At 49.3% G+C, this 20129-nt stretch overlaps 1 protein-coding gene across 1 annotated transcript in view; it reads left to right on the plus strand.

The window, feature by feature from the left end:
* Positions 1-20129, plus strand: part of myo16 (myosin XVI) — a 1091439-nt gene that overhangs the window by 872757 nt on the left and 198553 nt on the right. The window lies entirely within an intron of this gene.

A 20129-nucleotide genomic window follows, 5' to 3' on the forward strand; every position in this document is an offset into this window, starting at 1 on the left:
GTCTGCTTCACGATGACATGCAAGCCATCATCCTGACCAACGGATCCACCACAGACCCAATATACGTGTGGACCAGGGTCAAGCAAGGCTGTGTCATCGCACCAACACTCTTCTTGATCTTCCTTGCTGCAATATTCCATTTCACACTCAATAAACTCCCCGCTGCAGTGGATCTAATATACAGAACAAATGGGAAATTGTTCAACCTCCGTCTCCTCCAGTCCAGATCCAAGGTCGTCCCATCCTCTGTCATTGAATTACATTATGCAGACGACATTTGCGTTTGTGCACACTCGGAGGTTAAACTCCAAACCATCGTTCACACCTTCACCAAAGTGTACGTGAGTATGGGCCTTACATTAAATATCCGTAAGATATTACATTAAATAACCTACCCCCGCCACACAGTACTGCTCCCGATTATCAAGATAATGTGAACCATTTTCCATACCGTCAACAAGGGCAGACGTCGATGACAAAGTCCAACACCGCCTTCAGTCTGCCAGTGCAGCCTTTGGTTGCCTGAGGAAGAGTGTTTGAAGACCAGAATCTCAAACCCGGCACCAAGATCATGGTCTACAGAGCATTAGTGATACATGCCCTATATGCTTCAGTCTTGGGGGCCGAATTTGGTCTCTGCCCATTTCTCGGTGGTCCCTGGGCGGCACCTACCTACTGCCGCCGGGTTCCCTCAGGAGCTGCTTTCAGCTTAGTTGTGTGGGCGTCAGCATCAGCAGCAGGCAGCGGCAGTCGCCAGGTGGAAATGGGAGTGAGCGGGAGTGAGTGGCCGGCGTCATCAGTGTGCGGCAGTTGGAGGCCTCACCACTCCTGGATCTTTGGAGGGCCTCCAATGCGCATGAACGAAACGTCGCGATTTTTTTTGTAGTTTTTGTCTTCCGCCGTGTCGTCATTTCGAGGCCATTTGAGACTGATTGCTGTACTGCACATGCGCATAAAGGCACACCACTTTATTCCACCTGTGAGTGTGAGAGGGGAGAGGAGAGAGTTGGCATTTGAGAGGAGAGAGTTGGAGATTGTAGAGGGGACAGTTGGAGAAATTGGGACACAGAAACTGTTGAGCAGCCATTCATTTCATCATTGACGATGTGTGGCCAGAAATCAGCAATGAAGACTGGCAAAACCAGGCCCAGAGCTCCATGGTTTAATGAGGAGGAGTTGGAGGAGTTGGTAATGGAGGTGGAGCACAGGTACAAAGACCACATCCAGGATGGTCATGGCAAGTCTCTACCACCCCAATACCGATGCATTTGGAGGGAGATCGCTGAGATCGTTTCCGCAACCGGCAACGTTGAGAGGGATGGGGACCAATGCAAGAAACATTGGAACAATTTGGTGGCGGCAGCAAGAGTGAGTACAAATGTATTCATCCCCTCCTGTCCAACACCAAAAGGGTTGTGCACCAGATGTGTGTGTCTGTGGGAGTGTGTGTGAGGGGCATCAGCATAGGTGCTAAAGGCTGCAACGTTTCTTTGTGCAGAAGAAAAACGCATCGAAGGCAGCAAGCCTGCGTGGAACGGGAGAGGGACCAGCAGATGTGATTGAATTGAGCAGGCTGGAAGAGTGTGTGTTGGCATTGGTGTGTGACTACCGCCGTGTAACCACAATGGTTGATGCAGGTCCAGTGCTACAGCATGGTAAGGTTATACTAATCTGCGGTCTGAGCCACGCTCATGGTATGAAAGGTCATGTAATGTTAAGGCACTCGCGGTTTACCGCACACTTTGTTGCCGAGTATTGGTGTGCCAATGTAGTGTGATGCAATTCCTTGCTGGCAGAATGTGAGATGGCACGGCTCACATCTCAGCTTGACCAGCACCATTCCCCCACTCCCCCTCCCCTTACAGACTGAAATGTCGACCTCTATTTGCAGATGTTGATTCGGACTGCAAGGATCAAGGCACACCATTGACCTCTGGCCTTCAGAGAAGCCGTCAGACCCTAACATCTCCCACGGCGACGTCGCCCCCAGCCCAAGACATTGGATACCTCCTCCACCGCCACCCCCGCACCCCCCCTTCCCCAGATCACCCATTTCCACGGCTCCCACCTCCGCCAGCCTGAGCCACGAAGAAGAGGAGGGAAAAGGGTCCAACTTTGAGCCCCTTGAGCTCCAGAAGCAGGAACAGGATGACAGCAGCCTCCTGCCATGAGAGCGAGGTGTCAGCAGAATCTCGACGTCGGCCTCGAGTTCCTGGGGTTTAGAACGAACTCCACATTGGCAAGCTCAACGAAGCATAGAGGCCATGGTGCGAAGGCAAGCAAGACGCCAGAACCCACCAGGAGCAAGCATTCACCTGAGGATTCACCACGGCTCTCTGCAATTCTGGAGATGGTCCAGCTTTCACGGACAAGCATGCAGATAGGTCGCGATATGCTACAGACCATGACTGGGATAGCTGCCAGCATGGCCACCTTCACCTTCATGGACTGGCTCATCACTGTGAGCGCTGAGGTGATGAGGCAAGAGATGGATTCTAGAGGCGCAGTTCAAGCCCCTGACCCCACAACCTCAGGGCAGACAGGTCTGGAGGAGCAGGAAATCCCTGCGCCTTCAGCCGTGCCCCCTGCCTTCTCACCAAGATGCATACGTCTGCAGAGATCCTGCTGCCCTCCTGCACAACCTCATCAACCAGAGGCAGTGAAGGTGCAGGGGAGCGGGACGCTGTGGTGTTGGTGGGACGAGGAAGACGAACTTGGGCATCACTTCAAGGCGGGGGGGAAGAGAGGTGGTGGTGCTGGATAGAGGGATGGGTGTTGGTAGTGTAAATGTTTGTAAATGTAATAATGTTTTGTAACCTTTGTTATTGTGCACTTGTAAGTACACTCACATTGTTGACCCTCTCTTGGTGAGTGTGTGATTTTAACGTCATGTTTGGTGCCTTGTGAGAAACACACATTTGTCCCTCAGGTCATTTGCTTTATCAGGAATATCTTCCCATCCACATATGACTGCACTGTATTATGGGTACAGTCATCAGGCCATCGTAACATGCTATATGTGTTGTGAGGGTTGTTCGATGTGTCAGATTAATTACATCTCTCAGAATAGACTTATGTCCATCACCACAAGTCTATTGTGATGAATCAGAACAGATTTTATGAAGTAGTTTCCTTACAGTACAAAGAAAGATTAACAAGGCGATCATGACAGTCTAGTCGTTGAACCCTCAACGGTAGGCCACTGAGTCACCGCGGTGCTTGTCTCTTGCTGTGTGCTATTGACCATAGTCCTTCCTCAGTTTGGTCTGTAATTGCGCTGCCCCTAAAGTCAAATAGCTGTAAATTTATCTCCTTTTCCTCCCATACAAATGTTGTCAAAGTCTGCAGCTGTCTCAGGTTTACAATAGATCATTCTAACCCTAATCCTCTCACCCTCTATGTAATCTGTAGTGCTTCCCTGAGAACTTCTTGAAGGACTGTTTCACAGAATTAATTAATCAACTTGGATGGACAAAATGTGACTTTTCACTTATTCATAATTATTTTGCCTTCGCCATTGAGCTTCCAGTGAAGGTCTTTCAGCAAGGTCAAAGAAGGAAGTTTCCATCATCCTAGATGCATTTCAGTCACTTTTATCACATCCAAGTTAAACATGACCATCAGCAATAAAGTAAAGCAACATCCACCTAACTTTTTTCCGGCAGTCCCACTCATGATGGTCCAGCATCTGCACCATAGCCGCGATGTGCAGCGCTGCAGCACTCGGAGCCATTCTCCTTGTCGCCCGACTCACAGCCAGCTCAGACATGCTTTTTGCGAGCGGTCCTTCTGGCAAGTGGTAGGTCGATATGAGGCCAGCATCACTGACTAAAATGGCCAATTCGCAGAATCCGGCATGGGCGGACGCCATGACGTCACGCCGACGGATCCCTCCCAGACTTTTCTTGCGCCGGGCAGAACCTGGACGGCAGATGGGCGGTTCTGGAGGAATCGCCCAGAAAACATACATTTCCAGCGGATCCTCGGCGGCTGCGGGCACAACGTGCACCAAATTCAACCCCATGGACTATGTACAGCAGGCACCTCAAAACATTGGAGAAGTACCACCAACGCTGCCTCTGTAAGATCCTGCAAATCCATTGGCAGGATAGGCGCACCAACGTCAGAGTTCTTGATCAGGCCAACATCCCCAGCATCGAAGCATTGACCACGATCGATCAGCTCCGCTGGACAGGCCACATTGTCCACATGCCTGATACTAGACGCTCAAAACAAGTGCACTACTCAGAGCTCCGACACGGCAAGTGAGCCCCAGGTGGTCAGAGGAAACGCTTCGAGGACACCATCAAAGCCTCCTTGAAGAAATGCAACATTCCCACCAACACCTGACCCAAAACCGCTCAAAGTGGAGGAGAAGCACCCGGGTAGGCGCCGAACACCTCGAACCTACTTGCTGAGAGCAAGTGGAAGCCAAGCACAAACAATGGAAGGAGCGCATGACAACCCAAGCACCCCACTCACCTGTCCCTTCAACCACCGTCTCCCCCACCTGTGACAGAGACTGTAGGTCCTGCATTGGTCTCTTCAGTCACCTGAGAACTCATTAGTGTGGAAGCAAGTCATCCTCGTCTCTGGGGCACTGCCTAAGAAGAAAAGATATTTAATGTAGGTCACATTACATTTCTTCATATTACAATTCACCTCTTTCCTCTGCCGATCCATTTAATCTGTTGAGATGCCTTGAAGGCTATCACTTTCTTCTATATTAGTCACCTATCGTTGTTATCATCAGTAAATTTTATGAAGTACACGAAGCACTCTTCTCCACGTTATTCATGACAATGATTATCTGTCCCAACTGTGGTTCTCGTATTGGACTGTCAGACACCTAAGGACTCATTTTAAGAGTGGAAGCAAGTCTTCCTCGATTCCGAGGGACTGCCTATGATGACGAAACAACAAAAATGGCTCTTCCTTCTCTTCATCCTCTTCATCCTCCTACTCCTCTTCCTCCTCCTCCGGAGGTGGCCTCTGAACATGTGGTGGTAAGGGCTGCACCCTCATTGTTATGTATGCAACACCTTGTAACCAGCATTCTACCACCACCAGAGGGTGCATCTGTTGGAGTCCCAAGGGATATCCCAGCATCCCTTGGGAGCACTGCATATAAGCAGGCCTCCCATGCTGTGCCAGCACTTTGGAGTCAGAATAAAGAGACTAAAGTCACACTTACTCAAGTCTACAGTACTCAAGTCACATTGCTTTATTTGAGACATAACAACTGGCAAATAGTAATAGATAACGAACCATCATGCCAAAATATAGAGAACTGTTGGTATGCTGGAGAAATTCTCAGAAGGTGACGATTGGGAAGCCTTCGTGGAGTGACTCAACCAATACTTTGTGGCCAACGAGTTGGAAGGGAATGAGAACGCTGCCAAATGAAGGGCAATCCTCCTCACTCTCTGCGGGGCAACAACGTATGGCCTCATGAAGAATCTTCTTGCTCCGGTTGTCATGTATCTTACATTATTATATATAACTGTATCCTAACATGCTATACATGACTGTAATAAGATATGACCTGTAACCACCAGCATACCTTACCACCAGGGGTGCACTTGCAGGAGACAGGTATATAAGGACAGGTCTCAGGCAAGTGCAGCATTCAAGAGCTGTGAAATAAAGGTGCAGGTCCAGAGTGGCCTTGACTTCACTACATGCCTCGTGTGAATCTGTACTGAAGGGACAGGACTTTACAGTGGCGACGGGTTACGGGATTACAGAATCCACAGAATGGCGAACAACGGATCAGATGAAAAGTATAATGCGGGAGACAATTTGGAGGACTTTATAAAAAGGCTCCAGCAAAGCTTTGTAACCAAAGACTGGTTAGGCGACGATAAGGCAGACAAGAGAAGAGCCCATCTCTTGACCAGCTGTGGCTCGAAAACATACGCTTTAATGAAGGATCTGTTGGCACCCGAGAAACCAGCAACCAGAATTGAGCACACTGGTAAGAGACCACCTGAAGCCAGCGAGCAGCCTACACATGGCCAGACACAGGTTCTACAACTACAGACGCTGTGTGGGCCAGAGCATACTCGACTTCGTGGCGGAACTTCGGAGGTTGGCTAGTTTATGTGAGTTCTCCGATGAACTGAGGAGAGAAATGCTGAGAGACTTTTTCATTGAAGGAATAGGCCATGCAGGCATATTCCGAAAGCTCATAGAGACCAAGAACCTGACCTTAGAGGCAACAGCACTGGTTGCACAGACATTCTTGGTAGGGGAAGAAGAAATTAGGTTAATTTACAATGCAGGTACGACAACTAACAAAATATTGGAACAAGAAGTTCACAGCACTAAACAAGCTGCTACCCCCACACACAGACAAAATCAGGAGAACAGGTTCTCGACAGCAGGCAGAAGCCATCAAGGGCCACAGGAACGGCCGTTCGCACCTCATCAACCCACAATGCGAGCAATCAACTACAAACTGAGAGAAGCTCAAGAGAGATCAGCCAGGCGCAGCTCATTCTTTGGGAACTCTTTGAACAATGGAACAGGTCTGTGTTGGAGATGTGGGGGTGGGCACTCGTCAAAGGGATGTCGATTTCAGCAGGCTGTTTGCAGAAATTGTGAATGTACAGGGCATTTGGCCCGCATGTGCAAAAAAACAGCAGCTCGGCTGGTATACGAATCGGATGGATCGGAAAGCGGACCAGAAGATGGTGGGGACAGGACCCAGGACACTGGTGTACAGCGGGTCAACACGATCAACGGCCGCTGTTCCTACAACAGGACACCTCCTATAATGATGAGGGTCCTACTCAACGGGATATCTGTCAACATGGAGCTGGATACGAGAGCGAGTCAATCTCTCATGGGGGCTCAACAATTTGAACAACTGTGGCCGCATAAAAGAGACAGACCAAAACTCACAAGGGTCGACACCAAACTAAGGACCTATACCAAATAAATCGTACCAGTCCTCAGCAGCGCCATGCTCTCTGTCACACACAAAGGGACAGTGAACCGACTTCCCCTGTGGATTGTCCCCGGAGACCCCCCAGCAATGCTGGAGAGAAGCTGGCTGGCAAAACTAAACTGGAAATGGGATGATGTCCATGCCATGTCATTAGAGGAATGGACCTCCTGCTCAACAGTTATAAAGCGATTTGAACATCTCTTTCAGCCAGGTGTGGGCACTTTCAAAAGGGCCAAAGTCAAAATCTACATCACACAGGATGCTAGACCGGTCCATCACAAGGCCAGAGCTGTACCCTATGTGATGAGGGAAAAGATAGAACACGAACTAGACAGGCTTCTGCAGGAAGGCATTATATCACCTGTGGAATTTAGCGACTGGGCAAGTCCCATCGTCCCAGTCATGAAGCCTGATGGATCCGTACGAATCTGTGGGGACTACAAATCTACCATAAGCAGAGTCTCCCTACAGGACCAGTACCCACTGCCCAGAGCGGAGGACTTATTTGCCACATTGGCTGGAGGTAAACTTTTCTCAAAATTAGACCTCACATCTGCGTATATGACGCAAGAATTGACCGAGGAATCCAAGCTACTCACCACCATCAACACATATCGAGGCCTTTTCATGTACAATCGATGCCCATTCGGCATCAGGTCGGCAGCTGCCATATTCCAGCGCAACATGGAGAGTCTGCTCAAGTTCATCCCGGGGACGTTTGTATTTCAAGACGACATACTTATCACGGGCAGGGACACCGACTCCCATCTCCGTAATTTGGAGGAAGTACTAAAGCGGATGGATCGGGTAAGCCTAAGAGTTAAGAAATCCAAATGCCTGTTTCTCGCACCCGAGGTTGAATTTTTGGGCAGAAGGATTGCCGCTGATGGAATCCGCCCAACAGAGTCCAAAACAGAAGCAATTTGCCAGGCACCCAGGCCCCGGAATGTCTCAGAACTGCGCGCCTTTCTCGGGCTACTTAATTACTTTGGGAACTTTATGCAGAACTTAAGCACGCTGCTGGAGCCTCTCCACGTGCTACTCAGGAAGGGGTGCGATTGGTTTTGGGGGGACACCCAGGAACGCGCCTTCAATAAGGCATGCAACTTTCTGTGTTCCAACAGTGTTTTGACTTTCTTTGACCCAGGTAAAAAGCTAGTTCTCACATGCGATGCATCAGCATATGGGGTCGGGTGCGTTTTGCAACATGTCAATAGTGCGGGCAAATTACAACCCATAGCTTATGCCTCCAGGTCACTTTCGCGGGCGGAGCGCGGGTACGGAATGGTAGAGAAAGAGGTGCTCGCGTGCGTGTACGGTGTCAAAAAGATGCATCAATACCTTTTCGGGGCTAAGTTCACATTAGAAACTGACCACAAGCCCCTCACGTCCCTCCTATCCAAGAGCATGGCAATAAACGCCAACGCCTCGGTACGAATTCAACGGTGGGCACTCATGCTGGCATCCTACGACTATACCATTAGGCACAGGCCAGACACAGACAACTGTGCCAACGCGCTCAGCAGGCTACCCCTGGCGACCACGGAAGGGTCTGATGAACAGGACTGTGAGATAGTCATGGCAATCAATGCCTTTGAGTCCACAGGTTCGCCCATGACGGCTCGCCAAACCAGCGACCCCACATTATCCTTAGTAAAAAGATGTGTCCTAACCGGTGACTGGGTAGAGGCTCGCGAAGCCTGCCCCGAGGAATTAAAATCCTTTCACAGGCGCATGCATGAGCTATCACTACAAGCAGACTGCCTGATATGGGGCAGCCAAGTAGTCATGCCTCTGCTAGGCAGAGAGGTATTTGTCTGGGAGCTCCACCACGAGCACCCGGGGATCGTTCTCATGAAGGCCATAGCCAGATCCCACGTCTGGTGGCCTGGTATTGACGCGGAGTTGGAGCTCTGCGTCCGAAGGTGCAGCATTTGTGCCCAACTCAGCAATGCCCCCAGGGAGGCTCCACTGAGCCCCTGGCCCTGGCCTACCAAACTGTGGTCGCGGGTGCACGTAGACTATGCGGGCCCATTCATGGGCAAAATGTTCCTCGTAGTTGTAGATGCATTTTCAAAGTGGATCGAATGCATCATTTTAAACTCGAGCACAACCTCCAACTCTGTGGAGAGCCTCGCAACCATGTTTGCAACGCACGGAATCCCTGACATATTAGTCAGTGACAATGGTCCGTGCTTCACCAGTGCAGAATTCCAAGACTTTATAATTGACCACGGCATAAATCGCGTCAAGACGGCACCGTTCAAGCCGGCCTCCAACGGCCAGGCGGAGAGAGCAGTGCAAATCATAAAACAAGGCATGCTTAAAATCCAAGGTCCCACACTGCAGGGTCGCCTGTCGTGACTGCTATTGGCCTACAGATCTCGTCCGCACTCATTGACTGGGATCACCCCCGCGCAACTGTTGATAAAAAGGACTTTAAAAACAAGGCTCTCATTAATCCTCCCAGACATGCACGAAATTGTTGAGGCAAAGCACCGTAAAGCTGACTGAGTACCATGACAGAAATTCGAGGGGGAGATGGAATGAGATAGGGGACAAAGTGTTTGTACTAAACTATGGCAGGGGTCCCAAATGGCTTGCAGGGTCAGTAACGGGCAAGGAAGGAAACAAGGACCAAGTCAAAAGCAGATTTACCAACAACACTGCGGAACCAGAGGCAGACTACAATGCGGAACTCGCACCACACCTGGTGGACAGACAGAGGGAACAACCTGAGGAAAGGGCAATCCCAACAGACAGCCCAGGTGAGTCAACAACAATCACACCAATCGAAACAGACAGCCCAGTCGAGATACCAGCAACCACACCCAAAGAAGAACAGACACCAAGGTAAACAACTGAACCACAACTCAGACGCTCCACGCAAGAGCGTAGACCACCTGAGAGACTGAACCTATAAAGACAATAAGACCTTGGGGGAGGGTGATGTCATGTATCTTACATTATTAGATATAACTGTATCCTAACATTCTATACATGACTGTAATAAGATGTGACCTGTAACCACCAGCATACCTTACCACCAGGGGTGCACTTGCAAGAGACAGGTATATAAGGACAGGTCTCAGGCAAGTGCAGCATTCCAGAGCTGTGAAATAAAGGTGCAGGTCCAGAGTGACCTTGACTTCACTACATGCCTCGTGTGAATCTGTACTGAGGGGACAGGACTCACCACCAGTGAAACCAACAACCAAATCGTATGAAGAACTGTGTACACTGGTCCAAGAGCACCTAAATCCGAAGAAGAGCGTTCTGATAGCAAGGTATCGATTTTATACATGTCAACGGTCTGAAGGCCAGGAAGTGGCGAGCTACGTCGCCGAACTGAGGCACCTTGCAGGACATTGCGAATTCGGTGGATTCCAGGAGCAAATGCTAAGAGACATTTTTGTGCTTGGCATTGGCCATGAGGTTATCCTTCGCAAACTATTGACTATTGAACACCGAACCTGAGCAAAGCCATAACGATAGCCCAGGCATTTAATTCCACCAGCGATAATACCAAACAAATTTCACAGCATAAAGATGCATCGGCAAGTACTGTAAACAAAGTAATGTCGTTTTCAGGCAGGAATGCATAGGGCAGAACGTACACGCCTGCAGCTGCACGACCTCAGATGACTCAGAGTCCGCCATCAAGTGTGAATGCGAGGCAATTAACACCTTGTTGGCGCTGCGGAGGTGATCATCGAGCCCATCAATGCTCCTTGAAACACTATGCGTGCAAAGGCTGTGGAACAATGGGACACCTCCAGCGAATGTGCAGACGAGCTGCAAACCCTGCAAACCACCACGTTGCAGAGGAAGACCGATCCATGGCGGATCAAACTGAACTAGAGATTCGAACCGAGGAGGCAGAAGTGTACGGGGTACACACCTTCACTACGAAATGTTCACCGATCATGTTAAAAGTTGAACTGAACAGAATTCCAGTATCCATGGAATTGGACAAGGGTGTGAGTCAGTCTATCATGAGCAAAAAGGACTTCGAGAGGCTATGGTGCAATAAAGGCACAAAGGCCCAAGCTGAGCCCTATTCATAGCAAGCTGAGAACTTACACTAAAGAGCTGATCCCTGTAATTGGCAGTGCAGCAGTAAAAGTCTCCTATGATGGAGCGCTGCACAAACTACCACTATGCATTGTACCAGGAGATGGTCCCACACTGTTCGGCAGAAGCTGGCTGGGAAAAATCCGCTCGAACTGGGATGACATCCGGGCGCTCTCCGTCAACGATGCCTCATGTGCCAAGGTTTTGAGCAAGTTCCCATCGTTGTTTGAGCCAGGCATCGGAAATTTCTCTGTGGCGAAGGTGCAGATCCACTTGGTTCCCGGTACACGACCCATCCACCACAAGGCATGTGCGGTGCCATACATGATGTGAGAGAAAGTGGAGATCGAGCTGGACAGGCTGCAATGAGAGGGCATCATCACGCCGGTTGAGTTCAACGAGTGGGCCAGTCTGATTGTTCCGGTTCTCAAGGGCGATGGCACGGTCAGAATTTGTGGGGCCTATAAAGTAACGATTAACCGTTTTTTGCTGAAGGACCAGTACCCGCTACCCAAGGAAGATGACCTATTTGCAACGTTGACAGGAGGGAAGACGTTCACCAAGTTAGACCTGACTTCGGCCTACATGATGCAGGAGCTGGCAGATTCTTCGAAATGTCTCACCTGCATCAACATGCACAAAGGTCTGTTCATCTACAATCGATGCCCGTTTGGGATTTGATCGGCCATGGCTATTTTTCCAAGGAACATGGCGAGTCTGATAAAGTCAGTTCCATGCACCGTAGTTTTCCAGGACGACATATTGATCACAGGTCGGGACACCATCGAACTCTTGCAGAACCTGGAAGAGGTTCTAAGTTGGCTAGATCGTGTGGGTCTCAGGTTAAAACGCTCGAAGTGTATTTTCCTGGTGCCAGAGGTCGAGTTCTTAGGGAGAAGAATCGCGGCAGACGGCATCAGACCCACCGACGCCAAGACGGAGGCCATCAAGAACGCACCGAGACCACAGAATGTGATGGAGCTGCGGTCGTTCCTGGGACTCCTCAATTATTTTGGTAATTTCTGACCCGGGTTAAACATCTTGCTAGAACCTCTACATGTGTTGCTAGGCAAGTTAGATGACTGTGTATGGGGGAAATCACAAGAGACTGCTTTTAAGAAAACCAGAAATCTGTTATGTTCCAACAAACTGCTTGTTCTGTAAATGTTTAGTGCTAGCTTGCGATGCGACTTTGTACAAGGTCGGGTGTGTGTTACAACAAGCAAACGAATCGGGAACATTGCAACCGGTTGCTTATGCGTCCAAGAGTTTGTCCAAGGCCGAAAGGGCCGACAACATGATTGAAAAAGAAGCTCTGGCATGGTTTTATGCGGTGAAAAAAATGCACCAGTATCTGTTTGGGCTTAAGTTCAAGTTAGAAACTGACCATACGCTTCTCTTATCGCTATTCTCAGAGAACAAAGTTATTAATACCAATGCCTCCACTCGCATCCAAAGATAGGCGCACACGCTGTCTGCATATAACTATATAATTCGCCACAGGCCAGGCTCAGAGAACTGCGCTGATGCTCTCAGTCGGCTGCCGTTGCATGCCACTGAGGTGGAAATGGCACAGCCTGCAGACTCGCTCTTGGTGATGGATGCATATGAAAACGAAAAGTCACCCGTTACGGCCCACCAGATCAGGACCTGGACCAGCCAGGATCCTTTACTGTCCCTTGTAAAAAAACTGTGTCCTCCATGGGAGCTGGTCCAGCGTCCCAGCGGAGATGCATGAAGAGATCAAGCCATTCCAGCGGCGCAAAGACGAAATGTCCATACAGGAGGACTGTCCTTTGTGGAATAATTGCGTGGTTTTGCCTAAGAAAGGCAGGGAAACGTTCATACGCAACCTACACAGTACCTACCCAGGCATAGTAATGATGAAAGCTATAGCCAGATCCCATGTGTGGTGGCCCGGCATTAACTCATATTTGGAGTCTTGCGTGCGCCAATGCAACACTTGCTCTCAACTGAGCAATACACCCAGGGAGGCACCGCTAAGTTTGTGGTCATTGCCCTCCAAACCATGGTCTAGGATTCACATTGACTTCGCTGTCCCGTTTATAGGCAAAATGTTTTTGATGTTGTGGATGCTTATTTAAAATGGATTGCATGTGTAATAATGTCTGTAAGCAGGTCCACTGCCACCATCGAAAGCCTACGAGCCATGTTTGCCATGCACAGCCTGCCTGATGTCCTTGTCAACGACAATGGGCCATGCTTCACCAGCACTGAATTCAAGGAATTCATAACCCGCAATGGGATCAAGCACTTCACATCGGCCCCTTTCAAGCCCGCATCTAACGGCCAGGCAGAACGGGCAGTCCAAACCATCAAGCAAAGCTTGAAACGCGTGTCGGAAAGCTCCCTGCAGACCAGTCTGTCCCAAGTCCTGCTCAGCTACCACACAGGACCCACTCGCTCACCGGGGTTCCCCCTGCTGAACTGCTCGTGAAAAGGGCACTCAAAACAAGGCTCTCTCTAGTCCACCCTGATCTCCATGATCAGGTCGAGGGTAGGCGGCATCAACAAAGCATGTACCATGATCGCGCAAATTTGTTACGCGATATTGAGGTCAAGGACCCTGTGTTTGTACTCAACTATGGACATGGTCCCAAATGGCTTGCTGGCACTTTCATAGCCAAAGAAGGGAGTAGGGTGTTTTAGGTCAAACTTGCAAATGGACTAACTTGCAGAAAGCATTTGGACCAACCCAAACTGCGATTCACAGATAGCCACAAGCAACCTGAAGAGGACACCACCAACTTCGACCCTCCGATACACACACAAGTGGCAACCGACATCACGGTTGACCATGAAGCTGAACTCATTGTCCTCAGCAGCCCAGCAAGGCCAGCTGCGCAGCAGCCTAGCGAAGGCCCAACCAACTCACCTGCACCTGTGTTTGTACCGAGACGATCGACTAGGGAGTGGAAAGCCCCAGATCATCTCACCCTGTAAATAAGTGTACTATTGACTTTGGGGGGGAGTGATGTTATGTATGCAACACCGTGTAACCAGCGTTCTACAGCCACCAAAGGCGCATCTGTTAGAGTCTCAAGGTATCCCTTGAGCACTGTATATAAGCAGACCTCCCATGCTGTGCCAGCACTCTGGAGTCAGAATAAAGAGACTAAGGTCACACTTACTCAAGTCTACAGTACTCAATCACATTTCTTTATTTGAGGCATAACACTCATGATGACCATGGTGTGGAGGATGCAGCAGAGTACCTCAAACCCACCTGCTCCGGAGTATACTGTCGAGCTCCTCCCAAGCTGTCAAGGCAGCTAGACCATTGTCTCAGCATCCCACTGGTCTGCTCGATGAGGTTCCTCATGGCAGCGTGACTGTCATTACATGATTGCTGGACATGAGTGCTGGGGTTGTGGAGGGGATTCATCAGCCAAGTGTATTGGTGGATAGTCCTTGTCTCCGAGCAGCCACCCTCAGGTTCAATCTGGCAGCCGGAAGATTGCTGGCTCACTAGAGTGGCATAAGATGAAGGCATCATGACTGCTGCCAGAACACCAGGCATTCACAATCATGATATGCTGGCCATGGTAGCCTTTAAGGTTGCCATACAACTCAGAATTGCTTTGTGGAGACCGCAAAGCTACGTGTGTGCAGTCGATGGTGCCCTGCACCATGGGGAAGCCCTATATCCTGCCAAAGGCATATTCATGCTCCTCCTGCTTCTCTCTGTTCAGACATCCCTTCTCCTGAAGTACAGTACCTCTTTGAACTTCCAAATTCAGCGATGGACAGCAAACTGGGAGATATTAGCTATGTCATCTGCTCCAGACTGGAAGGATCTGGTGGCAAAAAATTTCAGGGCCACGGTGACCTTGAGGGCCACTGGCAGCACTGTTATTGCTCTGCTCTGAAGCTGCAGGTCTGGTTCCAAGAGGTGGCAGAGTTCTGTCACCACCTCCTTAGTGAAACGGAGCCTCCGAATATACTGCTCCTGGCTTAAGTGGAGGTAGGAGATGTGCTCTCGGAAGATCCTAGGTAGGTAAGGTATCCTGCTGAGAGGCCTCCTCCCCCTCCGTCTGCAAGCAGCATGTCCTCTTCTTTGCCGCCTCTGCTCCATCTCCCTGTCATGCTGCAGACCAAGATGGTGACAACTAGAGCACCCATGACTGGGAGCAAGTGGTCTGACCAGAACCTTTGAATTCAGAAGCAATGCCTTCTCCACTTGCAGCACCACTCCCTGTTACCTCACCAACTTTAAATAACTCTAGAAAGCTCCAACCGTTCCACAAATTGACACAGAGCCAGTAGAACTCAAAAAGCAAGTTTATGGAAGTTGTTGATGATTCCTTTAAATATCGTTGGTGGAGAATTCCCTCAACTCTTTTGGGGGCAAACATAAACATTACATCACGTGCCCCTTGATCTGGGGGACACTCCAAACATTTCCCAAGGTCCTTTTTTTTTGTATTTTTGTAGTTTTTTTTTTGTTGTATTTTTTTGGGGCTCTAAAACCATAATTTACAAGTGGCCCCTATAAAAAGGGAGGGGAGAATTCCCTCATGCAGCTGAATGCACGTTCAACTGTTCATGGTTAGGAGAGGGTGTTAAACGGAGTGATGAGCTCCAAAATGCCTGGTCGTGCATCAAATCAGTGTTGCATGCTGATTGAGGTCACAATCTGGCTCATTTGAATTCTACCGCCGCACGCAGGCAACAGCCGTGCTACCGACCTGCCTAAATTGGCGACCCCTACAACCCGCCCCGGAAGTGACCATGCCGAAAACGACCGCCACTAAGAGGGGGATTTTTGTGGTCAATGTGTTCCTTTTTGTATTGGAGATAAAATGCTGAATTAAACAACAGGTGTACAGATTACATTTTTCAGTACTTTATCTAATCCTCACTTCTGTACACATAAGTCCATTAATACTGTCTGAACACTCCTTTAATGAAATGAAAGCAAATTTCCTTTTTTATCTTGTAAAGGTCAGAGGACCAAGTGTATATATCTGTTCTTTGTCAAACTGTTAATGGCAAGACTCAAATTGCCTCTACAAGGATACTATTTTTCCACCCAAACCCCATTCATTTTAGCAGAAACTCTTTCATTTGGTGAAAGCAAAAGGTTATCTCTGACAATGTACTGGTGCATCTTTCAATTTTGCCAGTCAATAAAGATGAGCAAAGCGTTGAGACTACACTTTTTTCACGCACACATTCCTTGTTGTATTCTGATCCCTCTTACATTTCAAATATCTTTTTGTAAACTAAGAACGTTGGTATTTTAACACAAAATGTTACATGAGGAATTAGAAATATAAATTCCCACATGTGGTTTAGGAATTCAAAAAGATTAATAGTTATTAACTTCAGTCGACTTGAATGCAAAGCAATGTTTCCCCATTTGCAACTCACTCCTGCTGTTCCTGTAAAATTAGCGAATGGAGGAAGCTAAGCTTACTTGGTTGGTAGACATTGTGAAAACATAAATATAATTGTGGGCACACTAAAGAATTTGTACTTTAAGAACACCATGAGATCCAAATCTATTTTCACATCAGTCATTTTTGAAGAGAAAAGTAAACATTTAAGAACAAAGAGGGCAAAATTGCCCTGCGCCCGATTGAGGGCGGTAACCTTCTGAGGTCAGGATTTTTAGCGCTCAGCGCAGAAGTCCCGCCCCCATCGTGGAATTACCCTTACCGCCCCTCAAAGGAAGTGGAACTCAATCTCGCGTGCACCACTTCCTTTGAGGGGCAATAACCGGAGCACTACTGGGGCACTGAAGGATCCTCCACGTAGCGCTGAGGTGCTTCAATGACCCTCCTCTTTAATTAAAGGGGAGGGCCGCTGCGCACTCTGCAAGGCCTCTAATGGCCTCCACTAGGCCACAGGGCAGCATGCGATTGGGTCTGCAGCCCAGCACCCAAGACGGAGTGCTGGACTGCACGATGCCGGCCCAGACCACGCTAGGGCCGGCATCATTGAGCCAACCCAAGAGTCGGCCGACAAAACAAGATGGAGCGCCACAAGAGCGGATGTCCGCCAGCTTTGCGACCCACTGGACAATTTCCCCTGTTGGGCATTAAGGGGTCGCCACACATGGCGATGATGTCATCGCTGTTAACCGTGGGCACGACGCTGCCATGGACAAACTCCAGAACAATTTCCCAGGAGACGGTCGTGCCCCCATCCCCCAGGTGAAAAGTTTCTAACCGGGCTATAAAAAGGGGCAATTTCGCACTGAAGGTTTTACCTCCCCCAAACTCCATTGCCCCAGCCCTAGTATTTCTATCTGGCTTCATGTTTGTTACCTCAGTTCCTTTATCCTTCTCTTTGTATGCACAGTGGATACACTGCACTGGAGCTCCCAGGAATCCCACTTTTATAGTACCTAGTATAGTACCTAGAATTAATTCTACATAGAAAGGAGAGGAATTGTTCTCCGCTGACTTTCCAATATCAGAAACCTCCATGTAACTGGTGTTGATGATTATTAAGGGAATAATTGGTGGAGGTTACTCACTAAACACGTTGAGTATCTATTCTCAAATGCCACAGCCTGTAATATAACCATGAGAATTTAACATATTTTCTTTAGTGCATAAGTGGAACACTTCAGATTTATGAAGACAATAGGGCTGCGAAAAGCCCCCTCTTAGTGCCGGCATTTAAGGCCGGTTTTGCCAGAAAAATGGCAGCCGCCTCATTTCTGCCATTCAGGGCAGGTTGGTTGCGCAGCCATTGTGTGTGTTTGGCAGAAGAATGCTAATGAGGCAGATTGTGATGTCAATCAGTGTGCAGCACTGATTTGACGCACGACCTGCTATTTTGGACATCGCCACTCGACTGCATGACCTCTCCAAACCACGCATATCTGACCGTGTGTTCAGCAGCACGAGGGACATCCCACCAACAATATTTAAAGGTTCCATCAACAACTTGCAGTAGCCTGCTTTTTGATTTCTGCTCGCTCTGTGTACGTTTGTGGAACTGTTTTGAGCTTTCTTCAGTTATTTAAAGTTGGCGAGGTGACAGGTAGTGGTGCTGCACGTGCACAGGCCTGGCTTCTGAATTCAAGGTTTCTGCTCAGTCCACTTGCTCCCAGACTACTTGTAGGCCCCCTCATGCTGCAGCTTGACAAGGAGATGAAGCACAGGCAGCAAAGAAACGGACAAGCTGCTCGCAGAGGGAGGAGAAGGAGGAGCAGGTGGGTTCTCAGCAGGAGACCTTACCCACCTAGGGTCTTTCGGAGCACGTTTCCTACCTACATTTAAGCCAGTAGCAGTGTATTTGCAGGCTCTGCTTCACCAAGGAGCTTGTCACAGAACTCTGCTAGCTCTTGGAACTAGACCTGCAGTCCCAGAGCAGGATTATGACTGCATTGCCAGTGTCCTTCAAGGCTACCGTGGCCCTGAAATGTTTTGCCACCGGATCCTTCCAGTCTGGAGCAGGCAACATAACTAACACCTCCCAGTTCACCATTCATCGCTACACACACATGGCTTTGCAGGTGCCGCATAGCACTCCTGAGATCCACTGCAACTGCAAAGGCTGCTACTCACTTTAGTGCAGTTGATGTTCGAGCACGCCCAGTGCCACCTGATAGTGAATGCCCGATATCCTCGCAGAAATATGATGCCTTCACCTTACGACAGTCCAGTGTGTCAGCAATCTCCCAGCCACCTCATCGTACCCAAGGGTGGCTATTCAGAGACAAGGGCTATCCACTGAACACCTGACTGATGATTCCCCTCTGCAAGCCCAGCACTCATGGCCAGGAGTCATAAAATGACAATCATGCTGCCACGAGGAAGCTCATCAAGCAGACCATCGAGGTGCTAAAGCAGCTTTGACCATTTGGGAGGAGTCTTCCAGTACACAAGGAACTTCTGTTCGAACTTGCAGTGGAGCTGCCACCCAAGCTACCCTTTCCCCCTGGCCTGACTACAGCGCACTCATGCCCGGTGACTCACCACTTGCAAATCCCGCCCTTTTACCATCCTGTACATTTCACATAGTGCCATTTTCTGAGCTGGTGCCTTGGAGAGTCAGATCGAGTGTCAGTGCCTCGTCTTCTCCATCACTCTCCTCTTCTACTTGGTCGGGGATTGGCTGGGCTGTTAGCAGTTCTTGGGTATCTGAAAGGAAAAAGGCACAAGGGTCGGGTTGTGGTGAGGGGAGTGGTGGGTAAGGAAGATGTGCATGCTTACACAATCAGCAACTTGTAAGTGAGAAGAGGTGTGATGGTGGGAGGTGGAATGTGCGAAGAAGGATTAGGTATGAGCATACCGTCATCAGCAGTGCTTTCAATCTCGCCGCTCACCACAGCCTCAGTGACAGCCCCTAAAATTCCCTCCAGCACAGTCTCTTCAAGCGCAATAAGGTTCTGCAGATGTGCTTCATCCCCGCCCATCTGCTGCTGCTCACGGCAGTTGTGAGCCACCTTGTCCTGCAAGAGAAAGGGAGGTGTGTCAGTGAGTGTGGTCCAATATGTCTGGATGATGTGGCTGCAATGGTTAAATAGATGACATTGTGTGCAAGGTGTGAGATGTGGGTGTTAGGCTTGCAGCAGTGGTAATTGTGCGAGGGTGAGGTGAAACTATGATCCTGAGGCATGAGCTGTGATTGCTAGATATTGTTTGTAGGTGAGTGATGGGGGTGTTTTGCATCGAGCAGTACGTGAGGCTAGTGGTGGGATATGGCATTTGAAGATGTATTCACTTACCCTGACCATTCGTGTGATGTAATTGAATTTCTTGCGGCACTTGTTCCAGGTCCTGGTGGCAACACGAGTGGCACAGACGGCTTGCGCTTTCTCCTCCTACTATCTTCTGACATTTTGTCTTGAAGGCCTCCTGCCCCCCTACAGGAAGAGGACCTGTCTTCTACTGTGTATCCGCTGGACCAAGGCCTCAGGTGCTGCATCTGAGAGGCGCCGTGCCCTTTCTCTTCCCTATTGTGACATGGCTGCATCCACAGTTACAATGATGTGCTTTTGCAACAAATGTTGTTGGCCAGTAGACTGCACCCGATATTGGCCCCTCTCTTGAGTGCTATAATGAGTACGCATTTTGCGTGTTGCCTGCACCAATCTGAACGGGCGCGAAGCGCGATCTGCCCA

Source organism: Pristiophorus japonicus, chromosome 10 (assembly GCF_044704955.1).
Source record: "Pristiophorus japonicus isolate sPriJap1 chromosome 10, sPriJap1.hap1, whole genome shotgun sequence".
In the NCBI taxonomy this organism is placed as follows: Eukaryota; Metazoa; Chordata; class Chondrichthyes; family Pristiophoridae; genus Pristiophorus; species Pristiophorus japonicus.